Below are 27784 nucleotides of genomic sequence, written 5' to 3' on the forward strand. Positions count from 1 at the left end.
ATGGTCAGAATATCCAGTCAGTGCTCCCTTTTGGAAATAACTTTTCTCTCTCTCTCTCTCTCTCTCTCTCTCTCTCTCTCTCTCTCTCTCTCTCTTTTTCTCTCTCTCTGTGTGTGTGTGTGTTCATGAGAGTAAATGTAGGCAGATATATACTATGGTGCTCTGTTGTAATCAGAAGATCAGACAATGACTTTCAATGTTGATCCTTGCCTTCAATGTTGACATGAAATCTATTTTCTCCACTGTCTATACAACGTTATTTGACCCATGTGACCAGAGAATGTACTTTTACATTTGATCTGTCCCTAGGATTACTGGGAAAAAAACACATGAACAACCATGCCCAGCAGCATCAAAGTCCTGGAGACTGTAATTCAGATGCTGTCATGTGTGAAAAATGCTTTATTACCTAAGCTGTCTCTATTGCTCTTCAAAAACAAAGGTTTAACAAACAATAAAAAACTCATATGCAAAAGAATTTTCATCATCTAAATACAATAAATTTAAATACTCTAAATTTCTTCCTTAATTATCATAAATTTAAATGTTTTAGGGAGAGAAGTAATGTGATATTATTCTTAAATCCTTAGTATTATAAAAATGATAGAGATTTTAAGACTAGTATCACATTACTTCTCTTCCTAAAACATTTAAACTTAAGATAATTACAGAAGAAATTTAGTAAAAATATTTGAATTTATTACGTTTTTCATATCCACAGAAATAAGGACTTTTGCATATGAAATTGTATCAAATATTTTATCAAGATAAATGCATTCTCATATTTTCACTAGAAGCCTGTCCTGAATATTCTTCACTTCTACCCCTCTCTCTTCTCTCCCTTTTATCAGTATATAAAAAGAAAGTAGTAGTTTCACAAAAATGCCCAGGAATTTTTATTGAATAATTTGTAGCCAATGTAATTTTATATATTTGTAATTTATATTTGTTTCAGTGTGGAATTAATTCAGAAAGAAAACTAAAAGAGAACATAATATTAACTGATAAAAAGTGTTTCCTTGTAGTACCAATATAATTTTATGGATTCCCAAAGTTGTTTATATAAAAATGTTTTTTTTTAAATTTTATTACTTTATTTATTTACATTGTAGTCTATGCTCCCTCTCATTCCCACCTCCCACAGTACCTCATTCCATTTCTCCTCCCCCTTGACTCTGAAATGTTACCCCCTCCAAACCAGTCCTCCCCATTTCCTGGGGCCTCAAGACTTCCCAGGAATAAGCACATTTTCTCTCACTAAACCCTGACCATTCAGACCTCTGCTGCCATATTTGTGCCAGGGGCCTCTGACTGGCCCATTATGCTCCTGGTTAGTGACTAAGTCTCTAGGAGCTCCCTGGGGTCTGGATAAGTTGAGACTGTTGGCCTTCCTATGGTGTTACTCTCCCACTCATCTTCTCCAGTTCTTCCCCTAAATCAACTATAGGGGTCTCTGACTTCATTCAGTAGCATAGTATCTGCTTCTATCTCAGTCAGCTGCTGGAAGGGACTCTGGGAGGATTACCATTCCAGGGTCCTATCTGTAAGCACATCATAGCATCTGTAGTAGTTTCAGGCCTTGGTGTCCCCATCCCCATGAGATGGATCCCAAGATGATCCAGTCACTTCTTTCCTTCAGTCTCTTCTCCATTTTTATTCCTGCAGTTTTTTAAAACAGGAACAGTTCTGGGTCAGAAATTTTGACCCTGTCCCTCAGCTTGAGGCCGTGTCAATCAATTGGAAGTATACTCTTCATGTTTCCTGTCCCTGGTATTGGGCATTTTGGTTAATGTCACCCTCACTGAGTCCTTAGAATCTATTACCTTCTGGGTCTCTGGCTCCTCTAGGGTCCTTTTGGTCTGAGTTATTTCACTCAGGATGATAGTTTCAAATTCCATCCATTTGCCTGCAAAAGTTATGATGTCCTTGTTTTTAATAAATGAATAGTATTCCAATATGAAAATGAAATACATTTTCTGTACCCATTTTTTGGTTGAGGGAAATCTACGTTGTTTTCAACTTCTGGCTATTACAAAAAGTGGTGCTATGAATTTGGTGAAGCACATCTCCTTGGGGTATAGAATATGCCCAAGGGTGGTATAACTTGGTCTTCAGGTACAACTCTTTCCAATTTTCTGTAGAATCTTCAGATCGATTTCCAGAGTGGTTGTACCAGTTTGCAATCTCACTAGCAATGGAGCAGTTTTCCTCTATCTCCACATTCTTGCCAAAATGTGCTGTCAGGTGAGTTTTTGATCTAGGCCATTCTGATTGGTGTGAGATGGTTTCTCTGACATTGGAGACCGATTGCTATATTGTGAATTCTCTGATTAGCTTTATACCCCATTTTTAAATTGGGTTATTTGGTTTTAGGAGGTTAGCTTCTTGGGTTCTTTATAAATTTTGGAAATTTGCTCTCTGTTAGATGTACGGTGAGTGAAGATTTTTCCCCCCAATCTTTAGGTTGCAACCTACTGAATGTGTGTTTTACCCTGCAGAACCTTTTCAGTTTCATGAGGTCCCATTTATCAATTGTTGATCTTAGAGCCTGAGACCTTGGTGTTCTTTTCAGAAAATTTTCCCCTCTGCCAATGAGTTTGAGGTTCTTTCTCAGTTTTGCTTCTATTAGATTCAGTGTTTCTGGTTTTACGTTGAGGTCCATGATCCACTTGGACTTAAACTTTGTGCCTCCCCTTTCACTGATGTCAGATAAGGCCCCTTTAGCTCCTTCAGTCCTTTCCCTAATTCCTCTATTTGGGACCCCATGCTCAGTCCAATGGTTGGCTGCAAGCACCTGCCTCTGTATTTGCCAGGCTCTGGCAGAGCCTCTCAGGAGACAGCTGTATCAGGTTCCTTTCAGGAAGCATTTATTGTCATCCACAATAGTGTCTGGGTTTGGTGTCTGCATATGGAATAAATCTCCAAGTGGGGCAGTCTCTGGATGGCCTTTCTTTCAGTCTCTGCTCCACTCTTTGTTCCTGTATTTCCTTTAGACAGAAGCAATTTTGAGTCGAAAGTTTGGAAATGGGTGGGTGGCCCCTTCCCTCAACCAGGAGGACATGGCTAACCTCTGGATATGCTCTCCACAGGTTCTCCCTCCCCATTTGTGGGATATTTCAGATAATGTCATCCCCATGGGGTCTGGGATGATTTTCTGTCATCTGGGAATTTCTGGTGGCTACCACCAGTTCCCCATCCCTGTTCAATATCCTGACCTTCTGTACATCTCCTCTCATACCCTATTCTTCCCCTCTTTGTCCCCTCTCCTTTTTCCTCCCAAGTCCCTACCACCCTCTACTTCCCTTGATTATTTTGTTTCCCCTTCTAAGTAGGACTAAAGTGTCCACTCTTTGGTCTTCCTTCCTCTTGAGCTTCATGTGGTCCGTAAGTTATATCATGGGTATTCAACACTCTGACAAATATCCACTTATCACTGAGTATATACTATGTGTTGTCTTTTGTGACTGAGTTACTCCACTCAGGATGCTTTTTTTTCTAGTTTTATCTATTTGCCTGCGAATTTCATGAAGTCATTGTTTTTAATATCTGAGTAGTAATCCATTGTGTAAATGTGATAGCACATGCCTTTAATCCCAGCACTTGGGAGGCAGAGGCAGGCGAATTTCTGAGTTTAAGGCCAGGCTGGTGTACAAAGTGAGTTCCAGGACAGCCAGGGCTATACAGAGAAACCCTGTCTCGAAAACAAAACAAAAGAAAACAACAACAAAAACAACAACAAAAGTACCACACTTTCCATATCCATTACTTTGTTGAGGGACATCTAGGTTGTTTCTAGCTTCTGGCTTTTAAATATGGCTGCTATGAACATAATGGAGCATGTGTCCTTAGTATATGTTGGAGCATCTTCTGGGTGTATGCCCAGCAGTGGTATAGCTAGGTCCTCAGATATTACTATGTCCAATTTTCTGAGGATTTGCCAGACTGATTTCCAGAGTGGTTGTACCAGCTTGCAATCCCACCAGCAATGGAGGAGTGTTCTTCTTTCTCCACACCTTCGTCAGCATCTGCTGCCACCTGAGTTTTTGATCTTAGCCATTCTGTCTCATTTGAGGTAGAATCTCACAGACATTTTAATTTGACTTTCCCTGATGACTAAGGATAAACATTTTTTCAGATGCTTCCTAGGCCATTCGAGTTTTTTCAGTTAAGAAATCCCTGTTGAGCTCTGTTCTCCATGTTTAATAGGGTTATTTGGTTCTCTCGAGTCTAACTTCTTGAGTTCTTTGTATGTATTAGATATTAGCCCTCTCTCAGATGTAGAATTGGTAAATATCTTTTCCCAGTCTGTTGGTTGCTATTTTGTCCTATTGACAGTGTCCTTTGCCTCACAGAAGCTTTGCAGTTTTATGAGGTCCCATTTGTCAATTCTTGATCTTGCAGCACAAGCCATTGGTGTTCTGTTCAGGAATTTTTCCCCTGTGCCCATATGTTTGAGGCTCTTCCCCACTTTCTCTTCTATAAATCTCAGTATGTTTGGTTTTATGTGGAGGTCCTTGATTCACTTGAACTTGAACTTTCTACAGGGAGAAAAGAATGGATCGATTTGCATTCTTCTACCTGCTGAACCCTTTGTTGAAAATGCTGCCTTTTTTCTATTGAATAGTTTTATCTCCTTTTCAAAGAACAAGTGACCATAGGTGTCTGGGTTAATTTCTGGGTTTTCAATTCTATTTCGTTGATCTACCTGGCTGTCACTTTACCAATCCCATGCAGTCTTATCATGATTGCTCTGTAGCACAGCTTGAGATCAGGGATGGTGGTTTCCCCAGAAGTTCTTTTATTGTTGAGAATAGTTTTTACTATCCTGTTTTTATTTATTGTTGTTGTTGCTATTCCAAATGAATTTTAGAATTATACTTTCTAAGTCTATGAAGAAGTGAGTTCGAATTTGATGAGGATTGTATTGAATTTGTAGATTGCTTTCAGCAAGATGGCTGTTTTTTTCCCATATTAATCCTGCCAATACATGAGCATAGGAGATCTTTCCATTTTCTGAGGTCTTCTTTGATTTCTTTCTTCAGAGACTTGAAGTTCCTGTCATACGGATCTTTCACTTCCTTAGTTAAAGGCACACCAAGGTATTTTATATTATATGTGACTATTGTGAAGGTGTCATTTCCCTAATATCTTTCTCAGCCTATTTATCACTTGTGTAAATAAAGGCTACTGATTTGTTTGAGTTAGTTTTATATTCTGCCACAGGCTGATGTTTTTTATTAGCTGTAGGACTTATTTGATGGAATTTTAGGGGTTGCCTTTGTATATTATCATAACATCTAGAAGTAGTGACTCCTTTACTTCTTCTTTTTCAGTTTGTATCACTTTAATCTCCTTTTCTTGATTCATTCTCTGACTAGAACTTTAAGTACTGTATTGAACAGCTAGGGAGAGAGTGGGCCATCTTGTCTTGTCCCAGACTTTAGTGGGATTGCTACTAGTTTCTCTCTAATTAATGTAATATTGGTGGTTGGTTTGCTGTATATTGCTTTTATTATGTTTAGGTATGTGCCATGAGTTTCTGATCTCTCTAAGAGTTTTAACATGAAGGAGTGTTGTATTTTGTCAAATGCTTCTTCAGCATCTAATAAGTGATCATGTGGCTTTTATTCTTGAGTTTGTTTATATAGTGGATTATGTTGATGGATTTTCATATATCGAACCATCCTTGCATNCCTGGGATGAAGTCTTAAATTTGTAATGTGCTCTTGGAAATTTTTAGCTTAGCTCTTCATTTAATAGTCTTCACATTTTAGCAATTATACAAACTATATATAGTATATATGTTTGTGTGTGTGTGTATGCTGCTACTGTTTTTGATTTTGCTTGTGTTTTACATCAATAGACTCCAATACAGAACACTCATTTTTGTAAATGTTTTTGGGTATCTATTTTTAATGAAGTTATCAGTCAATAAACAAATTTGGAATAGATTTGCAATGATTATTTGACTTTTTCTGAAGATGTTGCAGATTAGTATAAATATACTTCAATTAAGTTTGCTCTCTCAGTTAGTTAGAAAACTACACTACTTTTTTAAAAGAGGTTTTATTTCCATAAATCTCTTTCTCCTCTCTTTCCACATTTTTTAAATAACTTAATATGCATGATCTATGTAACTCAGTTTCTCTTCTTCTGTAGTTTAAAATGATAATGTTTGTATCTGTTTTGTTGCTTTATCTTGCTTTTATCACTGAAGCTAAGGACAAAGGAGCCACACAAGTATACTTAATTATCTTCCTTTTGATTCAAATGGAAAACCTACAACCTACTAAAATACTGTTTTAACTTTGTGGCTTATGAATGAAAAATTTCTGATTTTTTTCTGACAAATATTTCATCTGATTCTAAGGTATGGCTTTATCTAGAGATCAAGTCTCATTTCATATTCTAGGATACCTGTGCAGTTAGATATTCCGTTGAACTCTGAATTTTAAGAGTTTAATTATTAGAAAGAATTTTTGAAACATCTGGAATTCGTCTTACAGAGCATTCGAGATGAGATAACTAGATGATTTCCAAAATCTAGTGAAATCTCTCAAGTCTCAGGATGAATATCTATCTCAGTTATAAACACCTGATACAAAGGAAGGATCTTCCAAAGACATACTAGAGAGCACTTAACTGTGTGTTTTCTTTGTAAGAATTAGATATAAAATAAACTGTAATTCCTAAATGTATAGAGCCAAACAGCCATAGCTATGTTTATTCTGTAGAGCAGATAAATTCTCTTTGGATTATAAACTTCCTGGTATGCCCAGAACACAGAATGATTCAATGGGGTCTAAGTAACTGAATGAATATACAGACAAAATTACATTAAAGTTAGATTTTAACAAAATGTCCCAACTGAAAGAAAAAGTTTACAAGCGTTGTGATAATATTATCAAAAATATCTAAGACATGGATGAAAAAAGACTCTTTAACCTGTGATAAAATCTAAAATCTTTTTGTTTGTTTGTTTTTGTTTTGTTTTGTGTTGTTTTGTTTTGTTTTGTTTTTTCGAGACAGGGTTTCTCTGTGGAGCCCTGGCTGTCCTGGAACTCACTGTGTAGACCAGGATGGCCTCGAACTCAGAAATCCACCTGCTTCTGCCTCCCGAGTGCTGGGATTAAAGGTGTGTGCTACCACACCCGACAAAATCTAGAATCTTAATACTTGAAAAAAAATATGGAATTAAATAAAGGCAATTAATGTCAATAGAATAGAACTATTTAAAAACTATAAGAAAAATCTGACTTCAGTGAGGAAAAATGTAGATATAAAATGACATGTAAGTGGGCTGGAGAGCTGCTCTGTAGTTAAGAGCAGTGTCTCTTCTTCCAGGGACTTGGCGTGCTTCTCAGCCCTGAGAAGGTGCCATATAATCACCTGTATTTGTAGTTGCAAGGTATCCAGCACCCTCTTCTGGCTCCATGGGAAACCTGCACTTTCATGAAAAAGGACAAACCATTCACACATATAAAACAAATGAAAACAAATATCTAAAGTGGTAACTGAAACCCATTTCAAGTTTCTATTTATTATAGTTATAACTGAAAGATCAAGTGTATCCTCTGAATAAGTCATATATTTTGTTATTTTTATCATCTTAATTTTTCAGCTTTTATACTTAGATGAAGAGGGATACTCTATTATTCAGTATTTATATTTAAGACTAAATAGAATGCAGATGCATCCCTTTGGCAGAGATCTCACCCAACATACTCAAGGCCCAGTCCATTGCACATGACTGGAAGCGCCACCTAGTGGTCAAAACCATGCACTGCTCTTGCAGAAACCCTGAATTTTGTTGCCACTACTTTGGTAGTTCCTCTTGAGCATGGAAGGGCACCTTGATTATTTATATTCTATGTAAACATGTAATATAGATATAGATCTATATTACTTTTCATACTCTACGTATCAATTTCTATTGTCCTCTATCTTGTGTGATATTTTGATTGAAGCAAATTTACAATTACTGATTAGAATTCTGAAAATTAATAAAATTAGAAGAATGTGTATAAAAACACATAAAACAAGTTTCACCATAATAATGAACAATAATTGTAATGTCTTATGTTAGCCACTGTTAGTCAGAGTGTATTGTAATTAATATAATTATTTAATAGCATAAGTCACACCTTTGTGTTATAATATTATCTTCTATAAAGTGTGTACACATATGTATGTGATTTAAATTCACTATATATTAAGGGAAACAGGTAAAAAGGGAATTTAATAATACTTAGTAGTGAATATAATAATATTGAACCAGCATTCTATTTGTATTGCTCAGTAAGGAAAAGTGAGTAATCATTGAAACTAAAATGCTGTTTTCTATTTTTAGAATGACTAAACTTAAAATGAGGAATACCACGGTGTTAACATTTTATAGTTATTATTTTTCACAGCATATTTTATTCACTCATGTATATCTTTTAGAAAACAGGCATCATATTTACAATTACAAATAAAGTTGTATCATTTATATAGTTCAAATTATTAAAGTTTTGATCTATTTTAAAACATACCAAGACATGCTGACATGATTCTAGGTAAAAAGATTATCAGCCCTCATCATCAATTGTAATTTCAATATTTGTGATGCCCACTAGGTAACAGGATATTTAAGAAGTGGATATTAGAAAGAAAACAAAAAAAAAAACCAAATCAAACAAACAAACAAAAAACAGAAGGATCCTGCTGAGGTGACTTACACAAGGAATAAAACTCTAGGCCCTCAGACACAAACAATACTCATTGTTTTGGAGACTTAGTAACGCTAAAATATGCAAAATCTTCTTTGAGGTATTGGAATGGAAAGGGTAAACAGGAAAGGCATGGTTGAGAGCAGGTGCTGTGAGGAAACTCATGCTGAAACCTTCCAGTGAGAAAGTACAGCAACTCATATCACTTATTGTTATTCTAGCCAAACGTTACGAGTTTTAACACTAATATAGTCCACGTATATCCCATGTTTATATTTGTGAATTAAGGTATTACTCAACTAACAAACTTTAAAGAAACAGGCTATTAATAATATAATATATGTACTTGGTGATTACAGCAATCGTCATAAACATAAGTTTATTTTGAAGGCACCTAGACCAAGATTTCCAAGTCGGTTTTTTAAATTCTCATTTCTGAATTTAAGTTGATGGTTCAGATACTTCCCTTTCCCATTAAGACAGTAAAGCAGTTCTGGTAAAAACCAATCACTGAGAGGATGCTATCCTGGCACTAAAGGATAACATCTTTGCCGTGTTTCAATACATGCACATGAATAAATACATGTACCAAATATAAATGAATTCTGAAACTGCTAAATTTACAGAAGCAATAGATCTACATATTTCACATGTCATTTTATGCATATTGGAATTGGAAATAAATAATAAAAGATTACAGATAAGTAATTAAAGATAAGTAAAAATAAGTAGTAGATATTATAACTCAGTGTATGTTAATTTGACATAATACTTCTGTATTCATGCATTATTGTTCACTTTTATAAATGAGAAACGGTATATTTTTATTAACTAACCTTTGAATTATAAATATCTGAAGATTTAATCTGTGAATATTATATATTAGATGCCTTCGGAAATATTTATAAGAAGATACTACTAGAATACTTTAATAATCAATTATGTACTTTAAATATATTTTGTAATTAATAGATTGGATATAGGAAGATAGTGCATACACTTTTTTTACTTTATAAATAAAATTATTATTTTTTTATAAAATTATTCTTTGATTTATTATGGTCAACTAATTAAGAACTCAGAATTACAAAGAACATCCATTCTATGGCTCTGTTAATTAATTAGGAGATAGACAAGATTTTCAGTGTCCAAACTTATTTTAATTCTATCCTAACATACGTGAGAACATACCATTTTTATTTTGTTAAATGGTAGGCAGCATGCTTATGTGCTTTATGTTTGACACTTTGACATTAAAAATGAAAGCATTTCATTTAATATTAAGTAACATGATTTTCTCAAATTACTCCATTACACTAATGAATTATTAATTTTCTAATGTTGGTCCTGCCTGGCTTAGGTTTTTGGTGCTATATACAAAGCTAAAATGAAGACACTGGAAATAGCACTACACATGCTAACACAAATACATATACTGGTAACATGTCCATAATAACATTCAAAAAGTCTTCATATGAATGAAACCCTATTCATAGTTGTGCACTTATATAGCTATATTAACTTTTGTTAACATTTTTATCCATTGTTACAAAATTGTAAAATGCACATTTAAATTTACAAATACAAAATATTTACAAAATTTAAGAAAGGAGAAATTTTATCTCAATATGTCATGATTTCTCTTTCTCTAATTATAAATGAAGATATGTCATTTTCTAAATAGAATTTTATTAATTTTAACTTAAAATATTATGTCTTATTTCAAAGAAAGCTTTGTGTATTAAGTAAACTACATTTACATAGAATAATAGTGTCAACTCTTTTAGCTATTAAATTAATTCTGTAGTAGATTGCTAAAATAAAAATTTGAAAATTACTTCTGATGAGATTTATTATTTTTTTATAATGTAAAATGGTTAAACAGGCTTCTCCATCCTGATATCTATAATGATAAAAGACCATATGCCATGACTTACTTTTAGAACATTTAAAGCCTAATCATCTTCTATTAACTATTAAAAATAAATAGTATTAATTTGATGTATTTTATAAAGATTAATTTATATACCTCATATGGAAATGATATAAAATTATCTACCAATCATCTTTATCTTAAAATCTATTTTCAGTGTATAATTAACCTTTACTATTAAAATTTCTGATATTAGATGACGCCCCATCCATCTTCTTTACTACTTATTTTAACAACATATTGACCAGTGTTTACTTTATTTGTAGTCAAAAGATGTTTTAAAATAAGCTGTAGTTGTTTTTAAAATGTCAGAGGACTGAATTTGCAGTGCAACACATACAACTGAGAGGTTAATCAAAATCTCTTTTTACTAAAGAGAGTTAATCTTTTTGCTTATATTTTATATTTAAATATGCAGAATCAGTTAGATACATTTTCTATATGTCAATATTTTACTTAGTTCATATGTTTCACTGTTCTGTTTGCTATTAACAGTTAAAAGTATTTCCAAGCATGGTTTTTAAATATTTGCTTTCATAAACTAGTTTTAAAAATACATGCCACAAGTATTTTACCTACTTATTTTACATAGTTTACTTAGTAAATTTTCTTATTTTTCAGAGTATATTTTACCCTATGTCTTTGGATCCTGCAACTCGATGTGAAAATTGTATTTTCCATGTGTTACTTTCAGGCTCAAACCTTTGTTCTCAGGGTGATTCTCTGAACCATCAGATATCTTTTAATAAGTTCACATGTTTTTAATTAGTGAGTTATGGCTCCAGTTAAAATTTAAAATACATGAAATACACAATATGAATTAGGATTCCTCAATCCTGGTGCTGTCGATATGTTGGAAACTTGGTGATGGCTATTTTGTAGAAGGGCATTTATTCAGGATCTCTATTCTTTAGATGCCAATAATGTATTGACTGTTTACACACACAAAACTGGTTCAAGATATTTGCAAACATTTTATGGAAGATGAAATATCCCATCTACCCTAGTCATTTTCATGTACTTCAAAAATTGAAAAATTTATAGAGATGAACAGTATATTTTACAATACAGTAATTAATTTATCTGAGGAAAGATATGCTCATTTTAATAAGTAAATACTAAGACCTAAAACTTCAAAATCACATAATCATCATCATTATTAATATTTAGAGCATATACCTATATTTTTATTTCAGTTGTATACATCCTACAAAATTGTTTCCTTATCAAAGCGGTAACATAAACCTCAACATATGTGCTCTCATATACCAATTTATTTTCTATATGTAAAATATTTTGAGAACATCGTAGATGAGTAGTTTTATTATGTCTCTACCATTTTTCTAAGTCTTTCCGTATGTCCTCCTTTCCAAAGTCATGATCAAGACAAAAAAAGTGTAATAGATAGATAGTAGTATAATAGTAGTATTAGTAGATTTAATAGTGTACTCTATTAAAATTACTTCAGTAATTTTTGTATTTTTAAAATATTATGATTTCCTCTACAAATTAATAATATATTTCCAAATAGTACTTCTTTCATATTCAGATTAAGTTTTATTTGATAATTTCAAAAATAAGGAAAAAATGCCAAAAGATATATAAGATCTTTATGTATTAGACCTGTAGTGCTCCATATAGTAGTAGAAAATGATAGATAAATGTTCACTGAAAATTCAAATTTAAAATAGGGATCTATGTATCTATCTATACTTTGTTATAGTCCACTTATAAAATAAGTAGTGTCTGCCTTCAAGTCATAGGAAAATCCGTATTCTCAACACAAGGCTTAAATATTACAGAAAACAAACATATATATATATATATATATATATATATATATATATATATATATATATATATATATATATATAATGCTTACCTGGCCTGTGCTTCACTCCATGAAGTCACAAATGAACTCAAATCTACTGCATTGCACTTACTGCACTGACTCCCAACTGACTGAATCTCTTTCACTTTTGCACTGCTCCTAAATAGCTTCTTTTTCCTATGCTGTTCTCCTAAAAGTCAGGCATATCCTATATTTGAATTGCATGAATCTTACTTAGATTCATCAATTTACTCCTCAATTGCACGTCACTTTCAAATATTGCTGCCTCCTTTGACAAACAAATTTACAAATGGATTAAAATATGTGGTGTATCTGCATTCCAGCCTGATCACATAGATCTAGCTAGGTCTTTGAATATGATTCCTGCAAGAGCATCTATGAGGCTGAATTAAAATTCCTCTACAAATATCTATTTACAGCTCTGCATTATAATTTAAAGCTAGATTCTCAATTTTTATGCATATACCTTTAATAGTGTTAGTTCACTTCCTGTCTCACAGCAACATGTTGAAATATTTATTTTTCTAGTCTCTCAATTTAAGTTGACTCATTTCTGTTGTTTACAACACTTGGTTTTATAAATTATTTGATATTTATTGTTAAATTTTTATTAAAAATCAAGCCAATATGTATATTCAATGTGCACAGCATAATTTTAACATATCTATAAATTGTTAAATGGATCAATAACCAATTGGCAATACTTTATTTCACAGATTTTCTGTGATGACAGCACTTAAAAATCTATTCTCATTAATTTTAGGAATGCAAAAATTTTAAATTTAATAATATTATCATAGTGCATGATTAATTTCTCTGTTTTTGATTCTATATAACAAAGTTTTTAACTCCTGGGTCACAATTTTTCTCACTCATAGGGCCTAGTAGTGCACTATTTTGAAGCACAATAATTTAAATTTTACATTTTTAGATTGCAAATGTGTGTGTGAAATAATAAAGAACTAATTTCTGCTTGTATGTGTGTGTGTGTGTGTGTGTGTGTGTGTGTGTATTTGCTTGTTTTCTTTTATATTTATCTTGGCATACTATTCTCCATGGTTTTTCATATTATTAAAACAGGTTTTTTTCTTTTCAAAATCAAAATAACCCTTTGTTTCCCACATATATCACACTTTAGTATTCATACATCTGGTCATGTAGACATACCTTATTTTATTTGGTCATCAGAACCTTACAGTATTGACAAGAAAAGTAACATATTTTCCCCCTTGAAAGTGTGATTTCATGTTTTTGAATCCATACACAGTATTGAATTTGATGACCATGCTTGTTTCTAGGTGACCTCAACTTCATGGTTTTCTCAGAAATAACTGTGGTAATTTACATTCAGTCTTCAGGCATCCTTCTTTCCTCTTCTTCTTATCATAGTTGTCATCTTTTATCTTATTGTGAGAAACCATTTGGAACAAAACTAGATACTATCCTACCTTATTTTTTATGTTTGATTTCCTTAAGGTTTGTTTTGTCGAAGACCATTCAGTCACTGTTGAGCATTTTAATCTCTTCTTTTGAAAATTTATGTTCAAAGTTTTTCCTCGTTTTTAAATTGGATTATTTATGTAATTTGGAAATACAGCTTCCACCCAAAATATTATGAGATTTTTTTTTATTCTGTATACTATATTCTCACTTGTTTATTACATTTTCTCCCTATAGAATAGAAATTTAGACTGAGGCAATTCTACATTTCTACTCATTGAAAGTTGGTTTTTCTTTCTGTCTTCTTTCTCTTTCTTTCTCTCTTTCTTTCTTTCTTTCTTTCTTTCTTTCTTTCTTTCTTTCTTTCTTTCTTTTTTTCCTTCTTTCCTTCCTCCCTCCCTCCTTCCCTCCCTCCCTCCTTCCTTCCTTCCTTCCTTCCTTCCTTCCTTCCTTCCTTCCTTTTTTTAAATCTGTGATTTGGAAATTTCATCAAATGATAATCACTGACTAGTTAAAAAATTAATAGATTTTAAAATGTTTTCTTATTGTTTTAAAGTTTGGACTCTTTCATTCTTTAAAATATTTATTTAATATGTTCTGAATTGATTTATTTTATGTGTTTTATATGCGGCTTGATTTCCAGAGTTTTGTCTGTCAATATCCAGTTTTGTCCTTTGTTGTTGTGGCAAAAGCTAATGTTACACAAGGGTTATACAAGACACCATACTAAACAAGGCATGAGGACAAGCCAGAAAGCAGTGTCCTTCCTCTGCTTCTGCGTCAGTTCCTGTATCCAGAACTCCCTGCCTTGAGTTCCTGACTTGACTTCACATAGACTATGACATAGGCCATCTAACCCAGAGGAATTTTTCTCTAAGCTGCTGTTCATTGTGCTATTTCAACATAGAAAAAAATCAGTAACACTATATCACTTTGAGAAATCCTCTAGGCTAAAGATGTTATCCTTGCAAAGGAAAAGTATTTTGTCTTACCTTAAGGATAAAACAATAAAATTGACTTATAAGAATAAGGGGATATGTTAAGATATTAAGCAAATACCTATAGAATTAAAGGATTATTCTCTATATATTTTCATTGGTGTACTTAATACATATATTTTATTCAAAACACAAATGCATGCATACACACAGAGACACACAGACACACACACACACACACACCAACTTGTTTTTTATACTTAAAAGTGTTTCAAATGCCATTTTTTGTTTTCAGTTTTAGTGTATTAATAACGCACTTAGAAAAATATGCTCTTGGGGCAAAATAATAAAATTTATTGACGGAATACTGTGAGATTATGAATTAGGCAAGAAAAATGAACAATTAAATGAATGATTTTAAGATTAATTCACTAGTGTGTGTTTGTGTGTATGTGTTTGCCACGCACTCTAGTCGAGTCAGCTTGACAGGCCGAGAGGCCTGGAAGCCACTGACGAGGCAGAAGAGTTTCATGGAGACTCACCTCCTGGAGTCTGGCGTCCTCTCTACTAACCCATACATTAAAATTCCACTCCCGCGTTAGTCTAGTGTATGGATCCACGTGCTGTCTTTTAGTATTATCCTATTATAAGTGCCTTTTAAGATTGAATTCTGACATAGCCAAGCCTTCACCAGTGTTCCAATGTCCTAGAAAATCCTTGAACTGACCATGGGCTTGGAATTCAGGAAGAATGTTGCCTATTCAGTGACATTCAGTATTGTGTCTGGTATTACACTATCACTTTGAATAAAAGCTAAGTCACTGCCCTACACAGGAATTTACCATCTTCTAAGAAGAAGGAAGTTTGAGACCTATAGAGGAACCAGAATAGATACTTAGAACTGTAGATAGATGAGTTACACCCATACACACGTATTTACAATGGCCTAAGGGAAAGGTGGACTATACAATAGACTAAAATAGGAACTATGGCAAGGGCACAAAGCCTGGCTTCTAAGATTAAGTGAATCTTAGGTGGAGCTCTTGTTGATCCCAGTTGTTAACAATGAATTCTATCCCAGGTGGTTCCTGTTAGACCTTCTGTGTTTGTATTCTTGTGTTTTATGTTGGAATCCAGTAACCTCTTTGTACCATGCGGGTGTGTCACCCAACTTCTTTATTTTCTTCTGCATAAAAAGTTTGATGCTCGATTTGACAAATTACATTCAGATTCTACACAATCTCTCCTGTGGGCATCTGTCTGTCATTCCATCTGACGCTTTGCCCACCTGCCCCAGAGACTCGTTCATGCAGACAAAGGGGCCCAGAGGGTCTGTGGCATGTGTTCATGTGTGTTGTGTGTGTATGTTCATTGTCATATGATAGGAAGAAAATTACTATGTTGCATAAAGTAATTTATTATAGGTAGAGCCATGATTATTTTTTGTTTACATTAAGAACAATACAAAACATGAAATTATATAATTAAAATATATTACTAGACTATGAACAGTATATCATCAGTTACATAAGACTTTTTGCTTAGTAGAGAATAGTAGAGAACTAATTCATTGCCTAGTATGTGCTATACAAATATTTTAGCAAGGAGTTACAACACCAACTCAGAAACTTTAAAAGATTTTCATTAAGTGCATGTATTGGTATATATGCAAATGTATATTTGTGTGTGAATGTGTTTGAGTTTGTGTGTGTGTGTACGTGTATGTATCTATCTGTGTGTGTGTATGTATGTGTGTGTCTGTGTGTGTATGCAAATGCCTATGGTGGTGAGAATATTGTATTGTGTCTCCTAGAGATGATGATGTAGGGGATGGTGAATAACCCAACCTTGGTGCTGGGACATGTACTCAGATGCTCTGCACGAGAAGCACACAGCCTTCCAATAGCTAATCCATCTCACCAACTCTTGGGTTCCCATCTCATTTCTGAATTTCCAATCCTAAAGTTTTTGTGAGGTAACACTTTTGTAAATATGAGCTATATTATTCATGAATTGGCTTACAAATCACTTAAACAAATTTATTTAATAAGTAATGATTGCAAAGTAAGGATTAAGTGTTTGATAGATTTGAGAGAACAGTAAAAGAGTGAGTGTAGACGTCATGTATTTTACACATATATGAAACTACTTGAACTTATCTCAGGAGAAATAAACATATATTATTACATACTATAGATTTTTTATCCCAGATTCAGTCTTCAGCCCTGAAAAAAATATACACAAAAAATAAGCAAAATTAAAAGGCGGAGTAAAGCTATTCAGGGAAAATAAAACATGAAAAACTTTGCAGAAAAACATTACTGCTTCAATTCCAGTTGTATTATATTGCAAATGCAGATGGAGATTCATCCATGAAATCTTTAACTTTGTATGACACCTGTAATAATAGCAAGGAGAAAAATAATATTTACATTGATTCTTCATTCATTCACCTACCTATCTTACAATTTCTCTGCAACGTTTGAAAAGTAAATGATCTGTCTTTATCATGCAAGACCACTCTTACACATTTGTTTAGCTAAACTAAAATACCCTAGGGAATGTTTTTTCTATCTCTAAGTAATTATGAATTTGCAAAAGCTAAGTAATTCTATCATAAAAACATAAACAAACCTTCAGGAACTAGTTCAAAATAAACTAAAAGACAACTGCAAATTTTCTGAGTAATTAGAAGACCAGTAGAATTTTTTTATTAGTCTATTTATATTTCAAATGTTATCCCCTCTCCTAGTTTCCTCTCCCAAAATCCCCATCCCCCTCCTTCCTCACCCTGCTCCCCAACCAACCCACTCCTGCTTCTTGGTCCTAGCATTCCCCTATACTGGGGAATAGAACCTTCACAAGACCAAGGGCCTCTCCTCCTATTGATGACCAACTAGTCCATCCTCTGCTATACATGCAGCTAAAGACACGAGTCCCATCATGAGTTTTTCTTGATTGGTAGTTTACTCCCAGGGAGCTCTGGGGGTACTAGTTAGTTCATACTGTTGTTTCTCCTAGGGGGCTGCAAACCCCTTCAGTTCTTTAGGTATTTTCTCTAGCTCCTTCATTGGGGACCCTGTGCTCTGTCCAATGGATCACTGTGAGCATCCAGTTCTGTAATTGCCAGGCACTGGCAGAGTCTCTTAGGAGACAGCTATGTCAGTCTCTTGTCAACAAAATCTTGTTGCCATCTGCAATAGTGTCTGGGTTTGGTGGTTGTTTAAGGGATGGATACCCAGGTGGGGCATTCTCTGGATGGACATTCCTTCAGTCTCTGCTTCACACTATCTCTGTATCTCCTTCCCTGGGTATTTTGTTCCCCCTTCTAAGAAGGATTGAAATATCCACACTTTTGTCTTCCTTCTTCTTGAGTTTCATGTGGTTTGTGTCTTGGGTATTCCATGCATCTGGACTAATATCCACTTATCAGTGAGTGCATATCTTATGTGTTCTTTTGTGATTGGGTTACCTCACTCAGGATGATATACTCCAGATCCATCCATTTGCCTAAGAATTTCATAAATTCATTGTTTTTAATAACTGCATAGTACTCCATTTTGTAAATGTACCACATTTTCTGTATCATTACTCTGTTGAAGGACATCTGGGTTCTTTGCAGCTTCTGGGTATTATAAATAAGGCTGCTATGAACATAGTGGAACATGTGTCCTTAAATGTCCACTGGGACACATGGGAAAAACATCTTCAGTCATCACATAATTGATTTTTCATACTGTCCTTTTGCATTAAAATCAGAGATTTCAAAAACTGACTTAAGTTATTCTTGTTGACACAAAACCAACTTTCTTTAAGGTATGTTTGGCAAAACAGTAACCTATGGAATATAAAGTATTCCATTTGCATCATAGTAAATGAAAAGTTCTACAGTATCTTCATCATGTGCAATGCTCCTCAACCTTCTATATTATACTATTCATTTTCAGTTCACTCCAAACTTTTTATCAAAAGCTTTTACCCATTAAAGGCTGCATCCCAATTCACATTCTCCAAAGAGCCAACATTTATTAATTTTATGACTATAGCTATCCTAAAAATTTTACATAAATTTTTGTCTACTACCTAATTCTGTGATTGATATATGTCATTCAGCATGTCTTTATTAAGCATAAATATGGCATAATTCATGTCAAATTTCCTTAATCTTTAAGACTGAGTAATATTTCATTTTTATAGAAAATTGCTAAGTTTATTAGTTAATCTCTCAACATATATAAGGCTGTTTCTACATTTTGAAAATAACATTGCTAAAATATCTGTTCCATTCTCTGCTTCCTTTTATTTGGTTGTGGATATGAATGAAAACGTACACAGTAGAGACTCTACCACCTCATCCATCATCTTCTCTAGTTAATTTGCCAGGCAGGAAAAGCAATGCAGTAATGTCCTACCTAATAGGCAAGTCTACTCTACTAGAATGCGTTCTTGAAATGCATTTTTAGGATATGTGAACATGATTTTTCTTTTTACTTTGCTGATTATGCTATATAGTTACTAAGTTAAATACTTAAGAATAAAATCGACACTTCAAAAACATATAAGATCGTATTTTATACTTTTATGTTCTAAGTATGTGTTCAATTAATTAAATATTTTTGTTCATGTCAATGCTTTTGTAGTAAATATAATTTCTTTGGATGAACTTTAACTCCTTTACTTTATTGCAATATTCTTTGTACACAGTGCTAGGTATCATATAGATAATTTCTTTCATGCCTATCACATGCTTACACATATTCAGCTCTTTCTCACTACCATAATTTGCTGTCCAGTAATCTCCGTTCCCCATATCATCTTATTTTGTATTCATGTCCTACATTTAGTTTTATGTTGCAATATTGAATAGAGAATTCATAAACAAGAAAAAATTAGAATTTCTTACTGAGTCAGGATGTACAATGTAATGTGATTGTCTTAAATTATGTCAATTTAACCAGATTATAATATTATTTCACCCTCCTTTTCAGCTGTTTCAAAGAGACAATATTATTAGAAAATTTGCTACTAAGGAAGAGTTCAGATATGAAAAATCATGACTACTTTCCAGTTAGACATTAGATCAGGAAATAATAATGCATCATGAAAAACACTCTAGCCATTTTAAAGTTATTCTTATGAGATTATATTTTGAATAGTATTTTAATAATTAAAAAATGATGTGTCATTAGATTGACATCTTTGGTACATACACTGTCTACTACAATATGCCCAAAGCTGGTACCACTTACTAACATATTCTATTGTTTGTATACAAATTAGAAAAGCTATGAAGAAAATATATTAATAACATTAAATTTGTTACAACAATATATTGTGGTTATAATAAATACTGATTATATTTATATTCTAAATATTTATAGGGGGTATACATACATACACACAGACACATGCATCTGTGTGTGTGTTTTCATTAATTACTTAATAGAGTAGAATAGAAATAGCAAAGATATTACAAAGTCCTGTTATTAAAATCCGTGGAAATTCATGTATAGAATATTTCTTTTACAATGGAAATTTACCAAAAGACAGTATTTTTTTAATTACTGTGATATGAATTTAATTTTATTTATACTTAGGATAGAAATAATAGACATTTTCTGGAACACAAAGTAAGCTTTCTCACTGATCCCATATTATTTTGTAAATGTCTGAGTTATAATAGTCTTTTCCATTGTCGTATCTATTTACAATAACAATCAAAAACTACAAATGCATGTCCATATGGCTACAACTATAAATACTTATGCATTAGTGATTTTTCTGTAGCTTTTGATCCAACACTGCTACATGACAATTTCCAGAACGAGGAGTTTATTTGGACTTAGAGTTACAGAGAGAAGAGTGTCCATCACTGAAGGTAGCCACAGGAGGAAAAGCATAGCAGCTTTCCTCCAGAGTAGGATGAGAGCTGGTATTTGAACCATAGATCATAGCAGAGACAGCAAACTGAGAGTGACTTGAAGTTTTTAATCCCAAAGTCCACTATCATGGTCCTGCAGAAAGGCTGCACACCCTGAATCTCCCTAAACAGCTTCAACAACTGGGGAATAAATATCCAAAGGTTCAAGACTATGAAGTACATTTCTTATTCAAACCACCACTGCCAATTTTAACTAAACCACATATTACATTATCATTAAACACAAACCTATTACATATGGCAAAACACACCAAGAGCTCTTCACTTTGAATGTTTCAGTGTAAACTCATCTTGTTTTATCTCAGTAGAAAGGAACTAATTAAAAAGTATGTCCATTAAAGTAACAAGTAATATGCAAAGAAAACATGTTTTCTCCTTTGACTATATAATCAAATGGTTATTTTATGAAAACAACAGGCTTTATATTTCATGAATTTCACATAGTTCTTAATATTTTCCTCTTCTCTTTCCTTTTCCTTTCTTTCCCCCTTTCATATCTGTATTATATTCCTTTTTTAACACCAAAAAGAATATACTTCTCTATTTTTTTAAGATTTATTTATTTTATTTTATTATATGTGAGTACACTGTAGCTGTCCAGACTTAATGCTTATTTAAAGTGCTATAATTAAATAACAAAACTGAGTCAAGAGAGTTTTGTTTGTGTCTCAGGGATCATGGTGATTTTCTTCACTAGTGTTTGGATTTCTTCATGTAATTTTTGATTCTGTTTAATATTTTTCAATATCTCCACTGATTTAGCATTGTTTCTCATGCTCTTTTATAAGGGCTCAGAAGTTCACCTTTTCAACAGGAATCAAACTCCATTTATTCTATGTTTAAGTGGAAGTAATAATCTACCACATATTATACCTCTTGAGATTAATGGTGTATGAAAATATGAGATGGTGATTGTGCTTTAATAAATATTTACAAATGGTTTCTCTCTTGATATTTTGTCAGGAGATTAATTTATGTTAATGGACAATATTAGATAGCTAATGTAAGGGGGAACTTATATGTATGTAACAGTGGTGAAAATTGTGATTGAAGTTTATTTCATCAAAAAAAGTTTTCAGTGGTATTTGGAGAAAAAATAATATATAGTGGATATGACTCTGATTTTATACTTTAAAATACACTACTTTTATAAAAGTGAGCCCAGTTAGCATGACAATAATATTGATAAAGAAAACTGATCTAACCACAGATGTGTCCTCTGTTTGATAAGCACCATCAATTAATGTTTTCTATTTTGTGAATTTTAGAAATCATGTTGATATATTCACTTCCCAAATATTGAACATTGTATTAGTATTGATTAGATTTTATAGTAAAAACTTACTAAAATATTTTTGTGCTAAAATATATCTATTGATGGGCTGAATGCACATAAATGATTAACTTAGCAAAAGAACAACAGATGGCAAGATATTATATGCAAAGCACATTGTGACATGCATTCTTTATATTATGTCCTAAAAATGGGAGACCTTATGGGGAGTAAGTGCTGGATGGGCGCAGGACAGTTGGAGAAATAAATGTTACAAAGCCAAAATCCATTGTACAAATAGTGAAATTCTCAAAAATTAAATAAAATATATTATATATTATTTATGTGCATATATAAAACTCACCATTCATCAGAGAAGTTATTTTGATATAGGTGGAGGAAATTACAGAAATCTATACCTGGTCAGAATGCTGATACATGGACATGTATATATAAATATAAACCCAGCCCTACTTGATATATATGCAATAAAATTCCTACATCTCAGAGTCAGGGAAAATCTTGGAGGAAGAGAGAAAAAAATTGTAAGACTTACAGGACCAGGATCCTTGATGTGTGATAGTGCTCTATAGACATGACAGGTAACTCTACACAATAAATCTCAACAATTTGGTTGCCTTAACACAACTTGAATAAAAAGAGACAGCTCCAAACACTTAAGTTTTTTTTTTATTAGACTTTTCCTTTAATGTATTTATTATCTCTCTTCTGGAGTTCATATTCCCTTACTCTTTATTTCTTTATTATGATATAATATTTAAAAGATAGAAAATGGATTTCACTAAATTTGCTTAAGTTTCATGCAGGCTATTTTGACCACATAAATACAAAGACACGAAGAGGATGAAGACAATACTTTTGTTATTTAGTATGAGGTCAGATTAGCAGAAATAAGAAAAAGTAATGTGTAAATGCAGAAAGTAGTTTAAATTTTAGAAAATTTTATAATACCACTTGGAAAAGTTTAGCATTGTCATCGTGGTCGTTTACTTTAAGAGGAACTATGAGTAAGGAAAATATCATCCTTTTCTAATGAATGAGACACATTCAATGACAGGTCTAATTATACTCTAGGGAGAATTTATGCATGGATAATAAGAAGCAGAGCTAAATGTTGTTTTAATTTATCCTCAGGCTCTGAAAAATGTTGATTCTGGGTTCTCTAATTGAGCCAACAAGCATTAACCACCTTTTCTAGATACAGTTACAAACCAGTCATCTTTTTGTCCTAAATAGCTCAGTCTGTGTAATTTTTTAATAGATTTTTCTGTTTCTTTAAACAGATTTAGCATTTAAAGGCAAAGCATGCAAGAAATTCAGATTTTCCTCTGTATGCACTTTCATTAAATTTACACTTTAGTATGCTATGAAAGAATGGTAGATACTAGAAATAATATCATCATATGCAGTTACTCATACCCAAACAATATGTTGTATAATACAAATAATGCCAGGTGGACATGTGTCACGCATCAGTAGCATCTTAGTCAATCTCATAGGTCTAAAAATTGTAACAGTAGTTACTAGAGTTTTGGGGGGAGAAAAGAGAAGAGCACATCTTAATTGTGATTGTTTTTCCTTAAATTAATACTTTTTATATGAAGATACAATAACTTGGATTAGTATAAATTGTCATCATCATACATATAGGAACATAGCTACAGAAAATGACAGATCTCAGAGCTTAGTGTGTATAAAGTGAAAATGACATCTTTACAACTGGGCATCATATTTAAATTTGAGCACATGTGTATAAACCTTGTGAGGACAGATTTGATTTACATAAATATAGTAAGTGAATCTTTACTTTCTACATCATGAATTTCATAACTGTTTGAGTATTTTCTTTTTTTAAAGATTTATTTATTTATTATATATAAGTAGCTCTCTTCAGCTCTCTGTATTATTATACACTGTAGCTCTCTTCAGACACACCAGAAATGGGCATCCAATCCCATTATGGATGGTTGCTGAGATTTGAACTCATGACCTCTGGAAGAGCGGTCAGTGCTCTTAACTGCTGAGCCATCTCTCCAGCCCCAAGTTTTTTGTTTTTTGTTTTTTGTTTTTTGTTTTTTGTTTTTTGTTTTTTGTTTTTTGTTTTTTGTTTTTTTGTTTTTGGTTTTTTTGTTTGTTTGTTTGTTTGTTTGTTTGTTTTTTGAGACAGGGTTTCTCTGTGTAGCCCTGGCTGTCCTGGAACTCACTNTGTAGACCAGGCTGGCCTCGAACTCAGAAATCTGCCTGCCTCTGCCTCCCAAGTTCTGGGATTAAAGGCATGAACCACCTCACCCGGCTCCCAATGTTTTGTTATTTTTGGGTTCTTTTTCATTTTTTTTTGATATTTTCTTTTAATATAGTACCTTAAAAATTATTTTTAATTTTGTATGGTAATTCCCATAAATTAAATTAATTTAAATGACATACTTAAGGATCAGAATAATGAAAAGAACAAATTATTCTATTAATCTATAATGCAATGTTGAGTAGCAATTCCTCTTTAATTAATCTACAATGTAATATTATAACACACATTTGTAGATTAAATCTATAAAAACTACTAAGAAAGAGATTTATATAGAGTCAAGTTAGCATATAGGGCATCTAGAAATTTGAATGCAGTTAACTGTTAATGTTATAATGTCATTTTTGAATAACAAATAAATTATATTTATATATTACTTTAGGTAATATCTATGCGAGACCTCTATATGGCCATTAACATCTAATTTTTATTATTCTGTGTACCTGAGTGACATAAGTTGAAAGTGAAACAAATTATCATTGAAAATGTTATTAAGTAGGTTCCAAATCTAAATATTAACTATTATATACAGCAATCAAATCCCATACTATATCCCACTTACACAAAATACTGTTAATTTATATTAGAATGACTTTAAAATGTAATAATATTTATTGACATTTATCTTTAAACATTTCTATAACTTTTCTTCTTCAAAAATAAATTTAATTTGTTCTTTAAATTTGCATACATCATACAGTATATCTTAATTAAACCCAATCTCCATTCTATCGCAGAAACTTCCTTTATGACCCCCAACACATGTACTTACCTTCCCCACTTCGTGTCCTCCTTTTCTTTACTTTTATTATTCATAACTCTCATCATTCCAGTGAGTGCTGCCCATATAGCCTATGTGTAGAGGTATCCAGTGGGGTATGGGAAACTTCCCACTTAATACCCCTCCTCTCCCAGCAACCATCTAGGCCAGAAGATCCTCAGCTAGGGGTGAAGAAATGGATCCCTTCCATTATCCGTGGTATAAGGTTGATTGGATTGGCAGACCTTGTGCAGGTTCCCAGAGCTGCTTTGAATTCAAGTATGGAAGCCCCGTTTGTGCAGCCCCGTTATGTGCAGGGAAGGGCCCTTCACAATAATTCTCTTGCTCATAGTTACTACTTAAATGGAGAAATAATATCATTTCCTATAAGGTTCAAAATTTCTATAATAAATATACATGATCATTTGGCAAACTTAAATTGTTTGCTGAAATATATTTCTCATTTCTGACAAAAATTGGAGAAGGTTATTAGAACTTTTTCAACCTAAAATCTTCATCTATTTCATCTTTAGTGTTGAACAATGGAGCCCAAGAAATGGAAACAGTACTGTTTGTTCACCACTAGTTTTAGATACAGTTAAATCAGGTATTAAATGATGCATGGAATCTGTCCTTATCATTAACCAGATGATGTTGGTCACAAGACACTGAGATTTTGGGTAGGGAGAGTCGGGGAAAAAGGAAGTGGGAGAAAATTTCCTGTCAGAGTTCCAGTGCTCTGGTCGGGTGAAACTGGGCGACTGGCGCATGCTTTCCATGCGGTCCTGGGTAGGTGTCTGGCTGTGGGAAGCCACTGGACCCCAGCTCAGCATGGTTGGACAAAGGGCAGTTCTAGGTATCTGGGCTTCATAGAGGCCAGAGATAACAGGTTCTCACTCTCCGGCATCCCTCGATATATACCACTGAGGAGCTGAGAACAAATTGGGGCCCCAGGGGTGACTAGGTCATCCCTGGGGCTGAAGGGATGAGAGGGCAGTGAGAGAGGGGTGCTAGGTGGTTCTCACATGGGCAAGAGTCCTTGGTCTGGTCCATGGCAGGAGTGCAGGAAGGCTTTCCCACAGGAAGTTAGAAACGGCTCATTAAGGGAAAGCCTATCCCATCGTTCAAGCATGATGGACCTTGATGAGCAGAGAGTCTATGGTTTTATAGCTTTATTGTAGAAAGGCAGGGATAAAGAGAGAAGGTAGAAAAAGGGAGAGAGGCCAGCTATGGCCATGTGGAGAGAGGGGGGAAGGGAGAGAGAGAGAGAAGAGCTAGAGAGTAGAGTAAGAAAGGGGGCCAAATGGTTCCTTTTATAGTGGGCTAGGCTATCTTGCTGTTGCCAGGTAACTATGGGGAGAAGCATATCTGGCTATAGTCAGGTAACTGTGGGGGTGGAGTCTAGCCAGAATACCAGGAGCTTGGGACATTGCCTGCAAAACTGATAGTCACACATCTCTCCGGTGTGGGCTGTGGGGGTGGTAACTTTGACAGCATGATCAAACACCTTCTGTCCCATGTAGGTGGAAATCACCACCCATTGGATCCCCTGGGTTCTAGACCTATTCTTGACTGGAGACCAGGCTGTCTGTGTGCAGCCCACTGCCCCACACTGAGATCACTCTGAAAAATTTTTTCATGGCTATAAGGGGATTTCAGTGAAGATATAATTAAAAAAAAAATCAAAACGAAAACCTAAACACATAGTTATAAAAGGCATAGCCTCCAAACTCTATTTATATCTCTGATTTACCAGTACCATAACCTTCTAGTTGTAAATTATGTTAATAAAATTATGCTATGTGATGATATGTACTGAAATGTAGCAGGCAAGTTAATTTTTTGGCAAGTTAATTTTTTGGCAAGTCAGTTTTTTGGCAAGTTAATTTTTAAAAATATAAAATAGTCAGTAGGTTCATATAAGGTATGTATGGAGATGCACAAACACTATACTTTAAATACTTCAGCTCATGTTGTATATAACTATGTATGCATATACATAAAGATAAATATACATATATCATACATACATCATACATGCATGCATACATACATACATACATTAAGGTACTGAAGAATATGATGTGGTAAAATGAACATCTTTGTAACTCTGGAGAACTTATACCTATAAGAATATAGCATATGATCATGCATAGTATACTATGTTGAGATATTTATAAACCCAAAAGGAATTATCATGATACTTCCATTTTTTGTAGCTTCACAGAAAACTACACAAAGCAATGTTATCTTCAGATTCAGATTGGACTAAAGGTACTTCTTTAAGAATTTTTAATGTATTATGTTAAAATAATAACTACTCATAAATAATACATATATATTATATATGTGGACTTTGTTCTAAAGTTATAGAATGTATAAATTACAGTTAAATTCATGATTTGATTGTGAAGGTCAAATATTTATAGCATTAAAACTTCCATAACAGAAGAAAACTAGATATAAGAGAAGGGAGAAATGACATATTTATATTATAATCTTGTAAGTAAAAGAAAACATCAGGGAAGGAGTTACAGAGACAAAGTTCGTAGCTGTGATGAAAGGATGGACCATTTAGAGACTGCCGTATCCAGGGATCCATCCCATAATCAG

The 27784-nt window shown here is 33.3% G+C and overlaps 1 pseudogene; it reads right to left on the minus strand.

Annotated features, from left to right (window-relative positions):
* The window catches only part of LOC110306531, a 35784-nt pseudogene extending 9706 nt beyond the window's left edge, over positions 1 to 26078 (minus strand).
* Between the last annotated feature and the right edge of the window lie 1706 nt (positions 26079 to 27784).

This window comes from Mus caroli, chromosome 12, assembly GCF_900094665.2.
Source record: "Mus caroli chromosome 12, CAROLI_EIJ_v1.1, whole genome shotgun sequence".
NCBI lineage: Eukaryota > Metazoa > Chordata > Mammalia > Rodentia > Muridae > Mus > Mus caroli.